Below are 19,110 nucleotides of genomic sequence, written 5' to 3'. Positions count from 1 at the left end.
TTTGTGCTACACAGAATGAGAACACTAAGATATACCAGTGCTAACAGAAATGTTTGAAAGCCCCAGCTACTGAGCTTCAGGAGTAAACTATTTCTTCTTCAGTACCTAGAAAGTGTAATCCTAAATGCCTCCGTCATCAGGCAATGAAAAAAGAAACAAAAGTCCATTGATAAAAATTACTGACTACAACAACAGTTCATATCAAACCAAAGGCTTTTACAAATAAAGTTCAAGCACATATGCAAGTCACAACAAAGATACAGCTGTTAAGGAGAATTAAAAAATTGCCAGGCTGAAGCACCAGGTCATTAGGAACTTGTCCTGCACAGGGACTGGCACAGAGAGGGTCTTGAACTGAGAAGGTGTTAATTAATATTAATATACATTGTTAAAGATTGTACCTGGCATTCAGTAAAGTCAACTGTGTTAGGAGAAACATCACCAAAGAAAAATGAACTGGCTGTGGCCCATCAGAGTATATCGGTGCAGGTCTTACGTTTTTGCAGATCTCCCAAGGCCAGAAACTCAGTACACCAGTGGATCAAGAATTCAGTTCCAAAGGTTTGCCAAAAGTGAACTAAAACCCTATTTCTTCATCCCATGGACCTGAAGATCATCCAGGTAGATGAGGAGAAGAGAGCAGGAAGGGGAAAACCAGAAAACCAGAAATATTTCCCTCCCTTTAACATGAAAATTAAGAAAGTGATCACCTTGTACTGTCAGCCTACTTATAGAGCTAATTTGGCTTTCAGAGCCTGTATTCTCCTCCTACAATAGGCAACAGAATAAACTCACATTACACCCAGTCTGTATTTGTAAATTGAACTCCGTACTACCTTTACAAAGTAGGTTGAAGTTAACATCCTTAAACAGATTAAAAAAGGGACAGACTGTTTAGTGGACAGGCTCAGGTTCTGGAGAGGATCAGGAGCAGAGCTGTGGTTGCACCTGACCCAAACCTCAGTCAACGCAGCTCCTGCTGGAGCACTCACTGATACAGCCCCATCTGTAGCAACACTTGTCTAGAAAACGCTCCTGGAAAGGATTCACTGAACATTATAAAAAGCAGTTTAATTGCTTAGAAAACCTTTTCCGTAGACAATCTTCTCTCTCTCGTGCCCTCTCAGCAGGTTTAGCAGAAGGTGCAAAAAGCTCGCAGCTTGTCTTCTGCCAAATGGGAGCTCTGCTAAAGCTGTCGCTCCACCGCACCCCCAGCCCCCCCGGCAGGCAGGGTGCTGCTCTCTCTTGCAGCTAGAACGGGTTTTCGGTTACAAAAGAGCCCCTGACACACGGCTTTGTTTTGTGCAGGGTTTGTCGGCTGTGTGTGTCTTTACGCAAGATTTGTAAATCAAACCTGTTACCGAAAAGCAATTCAAGAAGCGATGCTTCCAGAAAGGGTATCTTTAAGGATATAGAAATAGACCGCTTTAGAAGAAAGGTTTCTAAAGGAGGTAAAAAATAGTGGTGGCCTAGATACAATCAAAACACCTGCTGTGTGATTGCTTCTTTTCTGTAACGAAGGAAAAAAGCATCGCAGTGGACAGAGCTGTGACCTGACGGACGGGGAGCTGGGAGAGCCGTGTGTGTGAGGGGAGAGGGTCAGCTAACGTGTGTCCAGCCTTAACCTGCAAGTTAATGGGAGGAAAGTATCTTCTGGTAGCTTCTTTGTCCTTGCAAAAGACTGTTGCTACTGGGGAAATGAGGGAGGCTAAAGATCCCGTTATTTTCTTCTAATAAACCTGTGCCTGAACATGTACACTGAACACAATAAAAGCAAAAAAAACCCCAATGATAATCCATCCTAAGTAGAGAATAGTTGGTATATAAGAATTTTTATGAAGCAAAGGAAAAAAAAAAAATCAGCAAAATCTTCCAATACAACTGAGGCAAGACTCCTGGCCTCAGAGAGGCTCTTTAGCATGCAGCAGGCAGGGACTGGGCAGTCGAGGACCAGCCTGTAGCATCTTCCCATTTTAAACCATAATTTTATAATCTGATTCATTTTGACATGCCCATCACCAATATCCTGTAGACTTCAGGGACATTTTATGCAGATGTACAGATCTGTCAATGCTGAATCTCTCCAAAATACTCAGATCCACAAAGCTGTGGGAAAAGGGCCATGAACATTTGATTCCTAAGGCAGGGCTGTATGTAGCAAGGAGCTTCTTGTTGGCTGCAACTTGTCTATTTGATGATTTCAAGGACTGTATTTTAAAAATATTTTTAAATTTATTTTTAAATCATCAAATGTGACACAGTTAAGGTAATTTGATTGCTTTCAGTGCACATGAATTTTTAAATAACTCATCTCTCTTTAAAAAGGAACACAATTTTTATTTTTACCTTCCTTTTTCAAGGCATCCTGAGTGCAAAGAGAAATTAATGTTCAAATGAAAACACACTGAAATCTTTAACCAGACAACCATTTCTTGTGTAATATCAACACCTACATTGCATGGATCAGATTCACAGGGCACTTCCTGACAGACCTTGAAAAGGTGTTTGACTGTTTGAACAGACCCATGGAAGGTTCTGCACAATGTGAACACCCGCTTTACGCACATTTAAAAAAACTACCAGGAAAGAAGCTTGTTTTAAAACATTCAGAAGTCACACAATTCCCTCAGAGTTGAATAATCTTTCATTTACAGTCCTTCAGAGCCCCTACTCTCATCCCCATTTTGTTAAACAGAAGCTTCGTGATTTTGAAACACCCTCTTGGGAGGTGCTGGATGTACATTAAATTGAGTGGAACTTCTGATATTTTAAAGATTGTATGTCTGCTCAAATCTACTCCTTAATTAGGATGTTTTCATGAGGCATTCTGCAGTGTTTGCCTGGTACAAAAGGAATTCATTACCAACGTGTCAAACATGCACATGATTTTCCTTGTCCCAGAGCAGCAGGTAAAATAAATAGAGGTTGTCACCACTGTTATCGTAACGCTTCTCAAAGCCTCACAGAAAAGGCAGAGGTCTGGTCTCACCAATATGTCCACATTAAGACAAATCCTGTAAACCCAAGTATATGCTATTATTTAAACAAACACTGCTTGGCCAGATCTCCTGATGTACCTTAAATTTCATTGTCTTCATCTTCCTTCCACAGAGCCCCACCTGCAAGGACTCTTCTATGCACGGATGATACTCGTTACCAAACTTTATGGGAACAAGGGGGATGAATCAACATTATGTGGAGTGATGTTGTAAACATCTATTATTATTGTATGAGACATGGCAGTTGTAAGGCAAAAGATGAACTTTCAGCCAGAGGATTAAAAACTGTCCCAGGGACAATGAATCTCTGGCTGTGGGCCAGGGCCAGTGGCAAATATTAAGACAGAGTCAATGTGCCTGAACAGCAGAACACGCTGCCCAAGGAAGTGGTGGAGTCACCATCCCTGGCAATTTTTAAAAGACGTATAGATGAGGCTCTTAGGGACATGGCTTAGCGCTAGATTTAGGTTAGGGTTGGACTCCATGATCTAAAAGGTCTCTTTCAACCAAAATGATTCTATGGTTCTAAAGACAGAGCAGAGTGGCTTGGCTTGGCTTTGCTAAAGCTTCCTGGGTGCTTGGTTGATGTTCTAACATGGTGTCAAAACGCATTGCTTTTCTTTTCTCTTTACTCAAGGAGAGGCATCCAGTGCGTGCTCTGTGACTAAATTAAGGTTAGCAAATATAACTATTAAATTCTAATTCTCTGGTCAATCTCCAAATACCTTCTTCAGAGATAGTATGGTTTGCATCTGTCAAGATATTTGTTTTAAAACCACCTGTTTTATTAGCTGATATTCAGCTATTACGAAAAGCAATTATTTTTGACAACATACTTCCAATGCGTACTTGATTAGACACTCTTCTCACAGCTGAGGATGTCTCTTCTAATAAAAAGATGGGCAACTGTTAAACTGACAGACCTCGACAGGTCTAATCGAATTTCAAATGTCAGCTGAAGAAGTGGATGGGACATTATCTTAATCCTTGTGAGCGGTGACCACTCAAATCCACACCTTTCACCTAACAGCGTGAGAGCCTCTGCTTTCAAACCCTGGTTGTTTCTTCCAGAGATGCAGAGGGCCAGTGCTGCTTCACTGGGCTCCTCTGAAGGAATCTGGATAGGATAGAATTTCCCTTAGCTATTACGCAGCAAATTATGCACTAAACAACCATACTTGAAACAATTTGTTTTGTTATTCTCTTCAATCGACTTAAGTAAAGGCTTTTATTTGGCCTTTGCTCCTTGCTAACTTGTAGGCCACATTGTTCTGGCACAGGACACCCAGCATTTTTGCTGTTCTGCTTAAACATTGCCTTCTTCAGGGCATGCGACATGAACTACATGTAAGAGGGAAATGTTTTTGCACAAATCCAATTTATTTTCAACACAGCACAAGATTTTCACCTTCATTTTTCTGGCTTAATACCTGATCATTACTAGGTTCACAGTAAATTTCTCTGTTCCCACCCATTATACTCAAAGTGCTATAGGAGTTAGAGACAGAAGGAGTCTATCTGATTTCGCCTTTCCAGGACTTCAAATGATGCCTTGTGTCTTGTACTTCACAAAGAAACTTTGCTAACAGGTGTCCTGTATCTAAAGCAGAAGCCTACAACACAGTCATGACTGTTTCCTGGGGCACATACTGTTCTGAACGATACTTTGTATTCCTGGAAATACTCAAAAGTTTTTCAGTAGGGAACAGGAGTCCTCATTTGAGATGGCTTTTTCACAGGGATGCCAATAGTATTGCTTTTCTATTGCAAACTTATTTTGCTACCCATTGCCTCAAAGGCATTTATTTCAACCCCAGTCTGTTTACACAGAATATTGCTGTTCTGTATAATTTCCTCCTGTTTCTATTTCATTGTCTTCACAGATCATGAATTAATGGATCTATGCAAACTACAGACATCTCTTCTTGTGACTCTTCAAAGATAATTTAAATTTGTTACATGTGTTCTCAGGTCTAAAGTTTTCAAACTTTTGAATTACTCCTCTGTCTTCAGTTCTGTGCAGAACTTTACACTGTGATACCACTTGTAAAAGTCATTAAGTCACTTCCATCCACTTCCAGATCATTATTTAAAAAGTTAAATATAACTGGATCTAACAGCAACTCCTGTACTCTGCCAAACACTCCATACGTAGCTTTTGTTTATTACTTTTTGTATATCATCCTGTAGCTACATTTCAATCCACATAATTGTCTTCTAAAACATTGACATTAATTTTTCAATTAACTATTTATGAGAGTTTCAAGACTTTATTAAAATATAGATATATTACATCTGTTGTTTTCACTTCATCTACTGGGTTTAGTTAAATAAAAAGCAATCAAGTTTGTCCAGGCCAGATTTATTCTTCATAAAATTATGCACATTCTTACTCATTGTGCGGTTACCCAATGGAAAGGATGGAGGAAATGAGCAAATGCACAAAGGAAAGACTCCAGCCTTCCCCATCCTCTTAAATGAGACCCTCACTCTTATGTCCCTTTTATGCCCTTGAAAAATCTCTCACTAGATAATCAGCAATTTCTTTTTTAATATGTGTTCCATTATTTTCTAGGGCTCAGTCTGGACTCAGGGAACGGCAATAGAAAAGTTCATTTGTCTTCTCCTCTTTCCTCTTTTATAAAATTCTGATTACTTTATTCTATTTTGGTGCACCCACACTTGTCCAGATCTGCTCAAATAAAGCTCCCTAAGTGTCCCTATTAGACTCCTGAGCCATATTCAGACCACACAGAGCACCACAATAGTTCTTGCTATTTTCTAAGCATTTCTCACACCTCCTAACACAGTTTCATAGCAACGATTAAGTTACTTTGGGCTCCTCCTTGTTTACAGATGGTCAGGCTTTCTCTCTGAGCTGTCACAGTGTTCTTGCAGAGATCAAGGCCTGGGAGCTCATCACATGTGTTTCCATGAAGAATATTCACAATGGTGCCCCATAGAAAAGAAAACACAGGAGCAGAGCCAAACTCTGCCCATACCTTTCCTCCCTCTCTTCCTTAACAAATCAGACCTCAAAGAGAGGATGCACTATCTCAAACAATTTAAGTCTTTCAGTCAACTAACACATTAAGAAAATCACAGTGCTCTCCAACAGTTATAGTTCTGTTGAAGCACCATCAATGTTTCTGAAACTCTGATCCAGCCAGCATGCAATAATACAGTCTACAGCTGTTACCAAGAGCAGCTCCACCTCTGAAATGTCACGCCAGAACTGTTCTTAAAAGCACTAGTTTCAGTCCTAACATGGCAAATCAAGTTTTCAATGTTAATTGTAGAGAACTGTGACTTTATTTGGCTACCTACATTGAGTTCAAATATATACGTTTATATACAGATGTATATAAAATAAAAATTCTGTTGTGGCAACTCATTGTCAATATCTCTCAGAACTCATATCTGGAAGAAATCTCAAGTAATTTCACATCTGATAATAAAGTCTCACAGACTTTTTCAATCCTGGGGAGCATTCTGCATCCACTACTGTCAATGGCAACACTCCTGACTTCACTGGAGCCAGGATTTCATCATCCAATCAGCCAGTCTAAACGCTAAAGTCTAAAGGCTCCTTACTCTTTTCTAACTTGTCCTGTGCCACCCCAGATCCCCTGATCTTATCAGCGACAACTGCCTAAGTTAACTACAAATGAAAAAACCTAGGAAATAAAAACATGGGAATCTGTATTTTGTCTTTATAAAATACACCAAGAAATTATTTTCCCTCCTTGGTGTTTGCAGCTGTATTATCACCAAAATGTATTTTGATCTAATTTTTCTCATATTTCTCAGTACCTGATTACACCAGTGAAAAGAATAGCTTTTACACTTTTTCAATGAAGTATCAAAAACTACTATGAAGCTTTACTGGTAATTTCGCACAAAACACTACTAATGTCATATATAATATGGTAGGTGATGGAAAAAAACTAAAAAAAAAACCCAAAACCAAAAGAACAAAAATCCCAAACAACCAAACAGAGGGAAGGAATTCTCTGACACAGCAACTATTTAGCCTGGATGAAAACAGTATCCCTAGATTGTTTCAAATAGGATGTACTATTAGGAAATAAATTAACTTCTATGGCGATGTCAGCCAACAATAAAAAATGACATCCCATAGTTTCAATTTTATATTTTGAGATGTAAAGATTGTTGTAAATAACTAAGCATGTACACCAGGGATGTCAAACTCATTTTCACTAGAGGCCACATTAGCCTTGCAGTTGCCTTCAAAGGGCCGAATGTAATTTTAGGAGTAGTTAAATTTATACAGTACACTCTGTACACAGAGACCACTGCCATGCTTTAAGCATGCCATCTAAAATAATTTAAAATTATTGTCCTTGGGTGTCTAGAGAAGTATCATCTTTGCATGAGCAGTGTATGACATTATCAAACTAGACTATCGTGCAACTTTTGCGAGAATGACTGTAATTCGCAAGTACATTAAATGGCCACGTATGTTCTGTTTACCTAAATTAATATACCCTTGATGTAGCGTATATCACTGCCTGCCCCTCTCTTAATGCTCTGATAATAGAGTTTTGTAACTTGTAAAAGGATTACTTCAATCCAATCAGCAGGTGCTGGGATCAGCGTGTGTCAGACAAACACTCACTAATCCCTTTTCTTACAGCTCCCAGCTGCCAAAGGTGCTCAATGAAATCCCAATGAAATGGCTGGATACAACCTGGTATGGACTGCTGCAGGTTTTCAGCTCTGGAGGAAATCTTGGAAAATACATGTGATGCTAAGCATTGCTTGAATTGGCAATGATGGACGCAGGTATGCTTTTAAAAGGAAACATATAGCTAAGAAATTAAACATAAAAAAAAGAGAGAGAATGCTCTATTATGAAATATTTACTCTATTTATTCTGGCTCCCTAAATATGGCAGAAGATGAAGAAATTAACTCTACAAATAATTCCTTCTTAAGGATTATCAGCTACTTAATGGTGTCTTCTAGGTCTTAAAATACAACCACCCCCATCTCCACCTCCTTATCCCCTTTCTTGAAATCTAAATTATGCCTATGAAATTTCACCCCTGCAATTACTTTGCTTTAAATAAACTTCAACAAAAAGGAGAAGATGACTACCATAAAAGGAATATAATTTGCTCCCTTACGATCTCTGTATTTCTATAGCTCCTCCTGCCCAACTGTCTGAAAGGACTCGCATCACTTCTGCAGGGGAGGTGAGTGTCGCTGGTATCACTGCCGCTTCACAGACAGGAAATAAAAGGGCAGAAACATCAACATGATTTTCTCAGGGTCACAAAATATGCTCCTAAACCACTTATTTTTCAGGGAAATTCCGAACCCAGTCTTCTTGACCACTATTTTTTCCTTTTTCCGTGATCACGTCTATAGAAAGGGCTATAGGTTGTGCAGCTTTCATGAATTCACATCTGATAACACTTTTGTAATTAGAGCATACCAAATGTTCTGACTCCAATGGAATGAGAACAGGTTTTGGTTTGGGGGTTTTGTTTAGAAGCACAGGGTTTAAGTGGTTGATGAGTAAAGGTATTTAATTTACGCACATGGTAGATTCTGTTTATACAAAGACATGCCAAACTAAATAATAAAGATCTGAAAGAAGAATCAGCCAAAATCAGTGTCCAGGCTTTCTGTGCCTCTTATGGTAGATTTCACAATAAAAATCTTAAATAATAAATAGCCTTTAAATAAGGGAAGAATGTTATTTCAATAAATGGAGGGCTAAACCTCTTAGCCTAATATTGCCATTTTACAGCATGGGACATATTGTGACATTTACTGAAACCAAAAATAAATCCAAACAAAAAAAACCCCAAAACCTCCCCATTAAAGACAACTCTGCAGGATAGGAACTGATGCCAAGGACAGCGTCAGTTGAGTTTCTCAACTGAGACATTTTGGGAAGTGCTTCTGGTAGCTTTGTTAAAAAATATAAGCACAAGATACATAGCTGAATAGAAAGTAGCAGAAAAATTGCAAAAAATATACAGATCAAGTCCTTTGACTCTTTGTGATATTAATAAATATTGACACTCGACTCCATTCTCACAGGAAAGTGTATTTTCTTCTTACACATTAAATCTATTTTTGAGATGATCCCTTCTTCTCACTTCACTTTTTTACTAATGGTTTGAACGTCATACCACAATCCAAGACATATTTTTGGTTCATTTATATGCCTGCTAATGATGCTCTATGCCTGAAATGAAAACTTAAAAAATATATTACCGCACACTAATTACCTAGCTGAAAACACAAAACCAAATTCCCTGCCTTCTTCCCCTCTGAGCCTCGCTAACTCAATTAAACATCTAAATTTGGGTTCCCGGTTGGGTACCGTATTTGCAAATTCAGATTTTAATGAATTAAAGTCTGTGTTTCTTTTCAGAGCACTTGTACAGTCATCTTCATTTACTATATATAAAAAAAAAATTACCAAGAGGTAAATATAGAATTCTGAAAACGTCATGTTTAAAAATAATCTTTTCTTCAAGCATGGTCAAGTTCTTCAGAGATAATGAGACTAGGAAAACCCAGGCAACCATGACCAAGTGCATCAAAGTGATACTGCACATGATGTGATTTATAGATAGTCTGGCAAATTATGCCTCTGCTAGACAGTGGCCATCTTGAGGGGAGAAAGGAAAATATTATTTCTACAGACACAGAGCTCCCTGCTAGAGCAAATGGATAAGCAGTAATACTCTTACTACTCTTCTTAAATATGCGAATAAAAGTGAAAAGATGCTTCCCTAGGAGAAAATCATGACTTATAAAGGAAAACCTCTATTTTTCAGTGGTCTGGGGGGAAAAAAAAGGTATCAAAATTGATAGTGAGAGTCAACACACACAGCAAAACATAGTAAAAAAGAAGCATGTACAGGTTTATGTATGTGAAAACTGACAATATGCAATAGGAAATCCAAGAAGTCTAGTAATCCACACTATATCTACAGCCTCATGGCAGAACATGTGTAAGCACAAGTGAACTTACAGTCACCTGTGAGAAAAAGCAGAGAAAGCACAGACTGGATAATCAGCCTTTTCCTTAGAAAGCTCCCATCACTGTCAGAGATGGGAAACTTCAAATTCCATTAACAACTTCAATAGTCAAATCCTAGCACTCAAAACCATGTTGGAACCATGTCCCAGACCTAAGATGAAGGGAACTAACCCAGTTACTCCAACACTGTGGAGTCTCCTTCTCTGGAGACATTCAAAACCCACCTGGACACATTCCTGTGTGATCTGCTCTGGTGAACCTGCTTTAGCAGGTGGGTTGCACTAAATGATCTCCAGAGGTCCCTTCCAACCCCAACCAGTCTTTGATTCTATGAAGACATGCCTGACTTCTGCCCTATTCCTTCCATGTCACACTCATGGCCATGTCGCACCAACGTGCAGCAGGAGACTGAGCGATGCTGGCCATGAGAAAGATGCAGCTGGCATCTACCCAGCTCCCAAATCTACAGAAGTGTCCCATTTTTTAGGTAACCTTTTATCTATGCCCCATGGGATTTTCAGCTGAGGTTGGACTAGCTCAGTGATTCTCAAACTCTCAAATGTTTTTCTCATGATGCATTCAAAAGGGATTGTGGAGTGATGGTAGAAAAGCTTTAGAAGTGTATAAGATGAAGACATACTCCCTACTCCTGGGACTCATGGGTTTCTATGGAAGCCAGCAAGGGATAACACTTTAAAGAAGTTGGAGGAACACTGGTCTAATACACAGATGAAAATATTTGAAGTGACAGAAGGCAAAATAAGAACAAGGGAAAAACAATGTGAAAGAGGACAGAAAAAGAAGCCAAGAACAGACTGCAGAGGTCAACAAAGAAGTGAAACGATGAAAGAAGAGACTGCATTGCAAAGAAAGAAAATCAGAAAAACAAAAACTAGAACACAGCAAATGAAGAAAATGTTATGGGAAGAAGTGAATTTTGGTCATAAGTGGTAACTATTAACATTTCTTTGTGTGCTGTTTCTTTTCCTTGGAACACTTCCCTTCACGTGCTGAACCAAAGAGAAAACATTGAGAGAGTGATATTTGTAGTAGTTTTGGGTCGACAGTACAAGTGCTACTTACTGCTAAACAGGAGGAAAAAGCAAAATAAAGAACCTGAAATTCAGTGCATGTGTCCATGAGCCTGGGTGCAATGGCTAAGGATCTAGCAGACTGGGAACATGTATTATTGATGAAAACTGGTAACAATTTGGAAGAGACTCAAAAAATGAGTAGACGGCCTCTCTTTCCATCATAGAGGTAACTAACTATAGGCTGCACGTCCTCAGTTTGGTTTTCACAAGCTTTTCCAATGTGTATTTAATATCTTTCATCCAGCTCTCCAAATATGGAATAGTTTGGTCTTAGATAATGAGGCCCAAACTAAACTCGCAGAATCAAATCTGACAAACCCAGGTGCAGAACTCCTTTATACCTTCATGTCATACTTTCATGTCTTAAAAAAGACTAATGAGGGACAAAAAAAGGGCAAAAATATTGCCCTTCAATACAATCCTTTTTCTCTTAAAGCCAGTATGATTAGTTGTGAGAGCACTGGGAAACCAGAGAATGGGGCTCTACTCCTGGCTCTGCTTCTGACCTTCAGGTTAGTCTTGGTCAAGACAGTTCCTTGTTTGTGCCTGAGCTTCGTGGGCTAAAAAGACAGGATAATGATATTGACCTTTAAAAAGAGCTTTGAACCTACTGATCAAAACTGCTATGTAAGAGCTGGGTTATTATTATTTTGGTTACTGAAGTGAGTTGAAAGCTTCCCAGTGACTTTAATCAAAAGTTCTTATTTCAGGCACCAGAACCCTACCTGAAGGACGAAGTTTCTCAAAATTGTCATGAGGATACAGGAATGGGAAGTCAAAGGCTGATGTACACCCTCAAATACTGCAGAATTTGACTCCAGCAGAACTTAAAACGACACAGAAGTAATTTCTGGACTTCCAGAAGAAATAATGTATTAGGCACCATTAGAATATCCACTCTATTAATAATAATTAGACACTATTATAATGCTTTCAGTCAAACCGGTCTAATGCAAACAAAGACATCGACAGGCGAAAAGGAGGCAATGAGGAAACAAGAAAGCACTTTTTGCAGGCAGGTATCACACATGTCCACCTGAGCAGCAGCTGGACATCCCCCCTGCTGCCAGCCAGCAGTGACCTGGGGATTTTATGTTCCTGCTTCTGCATGGTTGCTGTGATTAAACAGACGAGCTCTTCTGGGTGCCTTCCTACTAAAGCACAGATAAATATCTGCATCAGAAATACTCCTACATTTAGAAAAGCATTCGTTTTGGATTCTGCATTAGCGTCATGCTTGACAAATTCCACCTCTTACGTTCACCAGCCTACCCCACTGGCATGGTCACTGTCTTTCACCGTTGTGGTCTACATGGTTTGCTATGATTCTTATACATTAAGAAGAATCCTTGATGTCTTTGACTTCACACATAATTACAATACATACAAAACATGTTTTTAGAATGAAACTACTTCTTCAGGTATTGTTACTGCATGCTATTGAACAACTGCTATGTTTAAGCTAAAAACTCTTTGATTCCATCTCATTGAATGATGCCAACACACAATTTATGGCACTCTCTGCTGCAAGTCTGCAAGACTGTTGCAAAGAAACACCTGTGGGACTACAGATAAAAGGTTAATTCTGTAACTTGTAATTTTCTGAGTGAATCCAAGGAAGCTCCAATATGGCCCACACAAGGGGTAAAGCTTGGATTAGTCTCATGGTAGAGCAGGTATACGGGGGTTTGTTGCATCAAAGGCATCTTTATACAAAGTCCAACTACTCATGCAAATAATGTCTTACTTAGAGCATTTAAATGATCTCTATCTATTTCGCCAGTAAGATTTGTCACCAACAAAGACGTCACATCTCTTAGATTAGCTTCTTCCTATAATGGGACACAGGCAAATTAATAGTGTTCTTTAACATACATCTCGTCCAGTACTTATGTGGCTGAGACCACTGCAAATTATTTTTTTAAAATTATCCCTGCTTTGCTTTTTACTATTTTACTATTTATGCAATTTCCTCATGCTGAGGAGTGAAAACAGCCCTGTCAGCTTCACTGGTAGGCTCCACTCCTGTAAGAGATGACAATTGCAAATATTGCAAGGAAAAGTTTTAAAATTTAAAATGTCAAATACTTTTTCACTAACACTTAGAAAACGTGTATATAATATTTCCACTCAGAAACATTTATCTGTAATTATATGAAGATACCGTTGCTGTATGTGGTATTTGTAAACAAGTGTACATGTGGGTATAAAGCACCCACCACTGAATACTCATCTCAAGGCACATGACGCTAATAAAAATATATGAAAACTGTAAATATGCCACCATTTAAAGGAGTGAGAAGGCCTAACTATATATGAAGTAACATGGTTACCAAACATAACTCTAGGCTATTTCTGTGTCATAAAAATATCATCAAGATCTAGGGCTTGATTCTGACAGGGCCCCCACATCTTCACTTTGGTAAGATGGATATTGAACTACCATCCTGCTACACACTCCAGGAATATGAACACAGCAAGCAGCTCGGCATCGGCTCACACATGAACAGCCTTAGCTCCCATAAAATATTCATTCATTTAAAAAATATTTGCACCCTGCTGTCAAACTTAGACAAATTCATACTGAGCTTCAGAAAATAGCTGTTTTAATGGTAAATGATGTTCCAGAAACCTCTTTCAGGCTAAACACTCTCGTCAAAATTATTTTAATAAGAAAGATTAACAATTTCGACATTAGCTGCTAATCCCCTTTCATTTGAAACTGTGCTGATAAAATTCTTTGCTTGTCATTCAAATAGTAAGTAATAATTATAGATTTAGGGCCTCCATCTCTTGCTTCATTAATAGTAAATTGCATGGAAGTCTGAAGCATAAAGTCAGCTTTGATACATCTCAAAATGCAATTTCCATAGCTTTCCTTAGCTATGTACAATTAATTACAGAGTTAATAAGGGGAATATGTTAATGAAAGGGAAATTATTCACTCAGACCACCTGGTCTTATCAAATTTCTTTAATATGTTTGCCTCTTTCTGTGAATTTGGATGACAGCAAGAACACAAATCACAGTGCGCATTGCTATGCCGTTTGTATTTTTATTTGCAACCAGCTAAAGTCCAAAATACAAAAAGAACGTAAGAACTAGCAACTACTAAATAACTGACTGTATTTGTTTTCTCAAGTTCAGTACCTTTTCAATTAAAAAAAAAAAATGCTTAAACAACTTTATAATTACCAGGCTCTCTTCAATTCTCAAGGTATAAATACAATGTATCCAGTGAGACATTGTCATTTTTTATTTATTTTCCTTAAAGAAATGTGTTACATGTGCACATATTTAATAAAAGAAGCACAGAAACATGCTTCAATTCCCTACACTCTGACAGCTACTAGAGCTTAGCTGCTATGTGCAGTAGGGTTATTGAATGTTCATGGGAATGTTCTAGATAGTACAAACAGCCCAGTCAGGAGGAGGCAGACCTTCACATAAGTCACGTTAAAAATAAAGCAGTTGTGATAACATAGTCAACGAAATATCTTTTTAAAGACATGTCAAACCCAGAAACCATCTTCAAAAGGCATTCATGGATTTACTACTAACCAGGCTGAGGACAGAAACATTTTAGGACCTGGACACCAGTCCTCATAGTCATTTCAAAAAGAAAAGAGCAGGGAATAACTTCCAGAGCAGTAATGGGCCATATTTGAAGGAGGTGATGCTGTGCACGGTTTGTCACTCTGCCCTTCTATTCTTAGCTCAATCCAATGGTACAGCAAGCAGCCAGAAACAAGAGGTAAATGATAGTTTTCCCCAGCTATGACAGGGTTTTCCTGGTCAGCTGGGCAACCTAAACCAGCATTAGCACACAAGTTTAGGACAAGAGGATGAGTGAGACACAATAGCATTGAGAATAAGCTACCAACTAGAAAAACTTAGAAGATATCACTCTAGTCTGCAACAAAACCAGAGTTATACAAAAGAGAGAAAATCATAGCAAAATTATGTATTTTATAAAGGCATGTTGGGGCAGGGGTGGAATATTCAAGGGTAACAGACTTTTACATCATCTGGTTTTGACCAAAGAGTAACTTAGTCCTCCTTTACGGAACAGCAAATACTATGCCATCCACAAGTGAGCTTGACAGATTACTTTAATGTTTATCTCCTTATTTAAAAATGTTTTCACAGCTGAGTCGTGGGTGCATATGCAAGATTTGATCATCACAAGAGCATTTTGCCTGTGTCCTACACATTAACTTTTCCAAATACCACCCAAATTCTGACACCTTACTCCCAAAACACTGTCAAGTTAAGGCCTAATCCCAGAAACAGCTGCAGAAAGCAAAGTATACATTTTTTTTATCTTGCCCTGAAGATGAGAATAAACAGACTTTGTTGAATCAATGGAGTGATTAAGCTGCCTTCATTGCCAACAGCATCTTAACCAGAGCACTTGCAGTAACTTCTGCTGGCATAGCCCATGTGAAGAGAATGAGGCCTCCAAAATACCACTGGAGTTCTGGGTATCTTAAACTGCAACCGGTATAACTAAAAAAAACACTCTTTGTAACACCATGGAGCGAGTCTCAGTTTCATCCTGAACCGTTAGGTGTTTTCACAAGCTCTGCAGGTGTAGTCCCATTTACGATGTCATTTGATCTTAGCGGTGCACCTCGTCTCGCAACCTGTGTGAGCCACTTCTTCACCCCACAGCGAGTCAAAACTCATCTTCTTCTCACATCTGAACTCTGCTGCCAGCTCAGAAATCCTCTATAACATGTATTATCACCTTGGGCCTCCTGCCTGAGAAGTCTTCCTGAACCACTCTCCTTCTAGTATCCTTCTCCTTCTAAATAGGCTTTTCCACCAGTTCGATCCCAAATACGCTTGACTGCTACATCTGCTTCAATGAGTTATCAACAGCTCAATGCATGATGTGAGCGTGCACAAGAGGACAAACACAGCAAAGAGCACTTCATTACTGAGGATCTATTTGGAGCCAAAAGACAAGACCAGCAGCCTCCTGGATGAGTGTTCATCTCTGGTTTCTGCCACTAATGAGACTCTCAGAAGCAGCTGAGGAGCCACTAAAATCCCTTGTCTTCAATCTGAAGTATCAAAAACCAGATCTTTTTGGCTAAATGACCTCCTAGCATCTTTTGCTACTTGCTACAACTGGCATTCTTCTTGCCTTGATATTACCTGCATATTCTCTGGAAATGGAAAAAAGCTGAGAGAAACAGAAAAAAAAAGTTCAGATAGCCAGCTCATTTTTTGCAGCCATGGCAATGATCATTTCTTTTTACTTTGTGTGCATAGTTGCACAAGCTAGTTTTGTGTCATATATTTCTCCCAATGTAACGCTTCTAAAATTAGGACTCTAGAATATTAATATAAATGTGTGTTTTCATCCTTCTACTAAAAGCCTAAAGGAATAATATAAGATGGCCAAAAATGTTCAACCCAAGCAGCTTAAACAAAGGTGGAATAAACACCTCACAGTCAAACGACAGACCAAGAAGCCACAGAAATTTGGCGAGTTATTTCTATGAATTTAGGGAAAAAAATATTTTGAAATTAATTTCATACCGTGCTCAAAATTTATTACCGTGTTCTTGATTTAATACTGATTCTGTAATTGTCGTTATTTCCTAAGGCCCATTCAACAAGATTAATATAGAAAAAGAGAGGCAACTGAACATGAAACAAACAAAAATGGAAGAATCAAAGGGTAACCTGTTCACGAATATATTTTCTGAGTTTTATTGATGAAATCTTTGTAGTACATACATCCATTTATTAGATTTATGGCTCTATTAGTAGAGCTGTTTACATATGCAAGGAGTCTTTTTGCACTCTTCTTTGCAGATTTTCCTTTGTTCTTATATCTCAAGTCCTGGCTTTAAAGAAACAGAGGCAAATGTTTCAGAATAACTTAAACATTTAAGGAGGAATAAAACCCCTAAAATGAAGGGATAAACGCCGTTTCATCAGCAGATCTTTCAGGAGGCACCCAGCTCCACTTGTCCCTAAAAGCGTGACAACTCAGGGAGAGAGGGGTGAAGATTTTCCCACCCACAGATTTATGTCTTTTTGGGATACTGGCTATCTTGTCACTGAGTAATGCCATATGCAACAGCTTTTTGTCTTGTGACTCCTCTCGCCTGACTGTTTGTGATGAAATGGCCTTTAGGGCCAAAGCCTTCTTGGGACTCAAATTTCATTAGACTCCTACAACTATTTATACTGGCACAGCTAAAAGATGAATTGGTATTTAGATCCACTTAGCACATGTGTTAGAAGTTTATGCTTTTAGCTAAGCTTTGCCACTGACTTGTTTCCCTTCCCATGTGAGGGAGAATTTTTACTTCGTTTTCCCAGTTGTAAGCTTTTTTAAAATCAGACTATTTGAATTCTTGAAATTCATTAAAGAGAAATTAATGGTGGTAGAAGGAAATGGTGGAAAAAGAATAAAATTTTAAAACCCACTAAATAATAGAACACACCATAACTGTGACAAAGACCTTGTTCACCGTCCCTGCACTCCTCACCTTTGTCCCTGCTGGCATTAATCACCTCTGTGGCGCGTGTCCCCGGGCAGTGCGCTGTACTCACATACTGTGCATCACGCTCCTTTGCTCAGGAAATGTTTTGTGTATACATGGATTAAGCTCGAGGTGGAAAGTACGTCTGCATCTAGCACAGTGCTATCGGTCCTCACATGCTGGAGTTTCTCTCTTTATTTAGAGAAGTGTGTTTAGATGCCTTTTGCTCATGTATTTATTGTAGCTTTAGGAATAAAATCAAGGAGTTTCAGCAAAATGTGGTGGAGGATTTAACAAATATTTTTTTCTTGTTGGAATGTGTCTTCTATCACCCAGTTACACTCTTCCATATTCAATTAAAGGAAAATCTATAGAAGCTATCCCATACAGTTAATTTCAAACAGAGGTTCTTTTAAAAAAAATGAGAGTAAGGGGAAATTACTTATAAACCATCAAGAAGTTTCTATGCAGAGATGACAGGATACCAATGTTACAAAAAAACCCCAGTTTCGACCTTGGAAACTATTCACTCCTTGTTACCCTTCTCAGTCTCACAGCAATCCTGCCATTGATTCAGCATCAAAACTGAAGCAGATGCAAAATTCAACATCTTGGGTTTGACTGGTTTCCCAGCAGCAGATCTCTGTTCCCAAGTCCTTCAGTTCAGGTTGTGTCACAGCCTGTCCCAGAATTGCTTTTGACACAAAGTTCTCATTTGAGGCCATGCTTTCCTTCTCTATGGGGCAAACACTTCTGGTTTTGCAGGCATATTGCCAAAGACAAGGGGATCAGGTGGACTTACATCTCCTAGATGTGAGGCCCTACATTTCGGTCTCTAGATCATTTGCTCCCACTGCCTTGTTCAGCCCAGTTATCAAAGTTTCTTCTCCTTCTGAAACATGCAGTATGCACAAACTGTCACGGACTATTATTATTTGCAATACATACAGCAGTTTCATACCCTCAGGAAGAAGACTCCTCAGATTTCCAGCTTAAACAAGTACTGAGGAGGACCTTTTCTAAATTCACACTTTCTGAAATTCTAATTTATGCTTGATGCTCCAAATTTTGCACGTCTGTCTTTACAAGGGAAAAAAACCCCAAAACACAGAAAATCACTTCTGCTTCTGCAAATTCCCTCTCATATACAGTATTCGGATAACCTCAAAATGTTATTATCATCAAAAGCATACACTTCTTTGCAGTACTGTTTTCATTTAAAAATTCATAAAAGATTATAATTATTTTAGCCAAACAAGCGTGGTAATATACGAAGAGGATGTGGGATCCCATCTACCTGACTTAGGTGCTGAACGTGTGCTTCAGCACAAACACAAGAGACTGGGTCTAAGCTGCAGCAGTCAATGGGATGATGCAGGCACAAGAAGGGGCCTCCCAAGAGAAATCCACTCTCTGCTTAATTCCTTGGAGACCTTCATAGCCACTCACTCACTTTACCAACTAGAGGGGGAATTTATGGACTCG

General features: G+C 38.8%; 1 protein-coding gene across 1 annotated transcript in view; it reads right to left on the bottom strand.

Annotated features, from left to right (window-relative positions):
* The window catches only part of PTPRN2 (protein tyrosine phosphatase receptor type N2), a gene marked incomplete at both ends in the record, with an annotated part of 644,991 nt that overhangs the window by 60,302 nt on the left and 565,579 nt on the right, over positions 1-19,110 (bottom strand). The gene's annotated exons all lie outside the window — the stretch shown is intronic.

This window comes from Nesoenas mayeri (assembly GCF_963082525.1).
Source record: "Nesoenas mayeri genome assembly, chromosome: 2".
Classification (NCBI taxonomy): Eukaryota; Metazoa; Chordata; class Aves; order Columbiformes; family Columbidae; genus Nesoenas; species Nesoenas mayeri.
Note: the sequence above shows the minus strand (reverse complement) of the source record. Positions and strands in the feature narration are given on the sequence as shown.